The sequence below is a fragment of the Chionomys nivalis genome, chromosome 8 (assembly GCF_950005125.1).
Source record: "Chionomys nivalis chromosome 8, mChiNiv1.1, whole genome shotgun sequence".
Classification (NCBI taxonomy): Eukaryota; Metazoa; Chordata; class Mammalia; order Rodentia; family Cricetidae; genus Chionomys; species Chionomys nivalis.
The window spans coordinates 96,282,803-96,284,486 of NC_080093.1; the positions used below are offsets into that span (position 1 = coordinate 96,282,803).

Genomic DNA, 1,684 nt, shown 5'->3' on the forward strand with positions numbered 1-1,684 from the left:
GTACCGGGAGTGCCCAGATGGTCTTTGCCCACATACATGTTAACATGTATCTGAGGCTGACCTTGAATTTATGATTCTTCTGCCTCTCCTCTCAAATCTCTTGCTGGGATATTAGACAGGTGCCACCAGGACCGTCTCTGTGGTTTGGGGATTGAACCCAATGCTCTGGATGCTGGAAATCACTCTACCAACTGAACTATATCCCTTTTGTTTTGGTTTGGTTTTGAGTGCAGGGTCTTCTACTGTAGCCCAGACTAGCCTCAAGCTTGCCCAAATCCTCCTGCATCAGCCCCTTGACTGCTGAGGTGACAAGTGTTGACCACCATACCAGGCTAAAATGGAAGGACGAGGGGAAAGGTGAGATGTGTGACCTGGAGGAGGTGGACCTTCCACCCTAGACCATGGCCAAGTTCGTCTGTAACTTCGCGGAGAAGGCCCCAGGGCTTAGTATCCGCTGCTGTGACTTACTCAAAGCCTTGATCGGCCACATTTTGGCAATACGCCAAGGTTGAGCTGGTTCCCCCAATCCCCGCTGAACTCCCTGCAGCTATTCAGAGTACAAAAAAAAAAATAATAATAATAATTCAAAGTGCTAAAACTGGCAGCTTCAAACATCTTACAGTTAAGGAAGCTGTGCTGAATGGTTTGGTGGCCACTGAGGTGTGGACGTGGTTTTATGTCGGAGAGATCATAGGCAAACGTGGCATCGTCGGCTATGATGTGTGAAGACTGACCTTCACATCTGATTTTATTTGAGTTCTTTCAATATTCTTGGACCACATGTAATGAGACTGCTGTCTGAATAAAATACCAACTGTCAAATAAAAAAATGTGTGACCTGTCTTTGGAGCAATATGGTGATTAATTCCTCAGATAAATTTCTCTGGTAAGCACAGAGTTCTCATAAAATTTAGAAACTTCAGCCCAGCACTCAGGTGGGTCTCTTTGTGTTCAAGGTCAGCCAAGTTTACATAGTGAGACCCTGTTTCAAAAACAAAACAAAAAATTTAGTATTACTGCTTAGATATGTATCCAAGCAGGGTAATTAGTATAAATTAAATAAATTAGCATAAACTGTGGCTAAACAGTGGTAGACACACTACCCAAACAGATAATAAAAAGCTCAGTGATTAGTAGAAAAGGTAAAATCACATGCTACACCACAAAGAGCAACACAATACCAGTAAAACCTAAACACCCAACAACAGCAAGACCTGAACAACCAAATATGGATGAAACAGAAGAAAATGACCTAAAAAATAACTTCAAGAGAATGTTTGAAATTATTAAAGATGAAATGAAAAATTCCCTTAAAAATATTGAGGAAAAGACAAACAAAAAATTGGAAGATATTAGCAAATCACTTAAAGAAAACCAAGAAAAAGAAATCAAACATATAAAAGAAACTATTCAGGACTTGAAAACTGAAATAGAAACAATAAAGAAAACACAAGCCGAAGGAATTATAAAAACAGAAATGAGACAAAGATTAGGAACCACAAACGCAAGCATGAACACAAGAAATGGAAGAGAGAATCTCAAGCACTGAAGATACAATGGAGGAAATAGACTCATCAGTTAAAGAAAACATTAAATCTAACAAAAGTTTAACCCAAAATATCCATGAAATATGGAACACCATGAAAAGGCCAAATCTTAGAATAATATGTATAGAAGAAGAAGA

The 1,684-nt window shown here is 39.3% G+C and overlaps 1 pseudogene; it reads left to right on the forward strand.

The window, feature by feature from the left end:
- The first annotated feature begins 401 nt into the window (after window positions 1-401).
- Window positions 402-790, forward strand: LOC130880754 (ATP synthase subunit g, mitochondrial-like; annotated as a pseudogene).
- The last annotated feature ends 894 nt before the right edge of the window (window positions 791-1,684 follow it).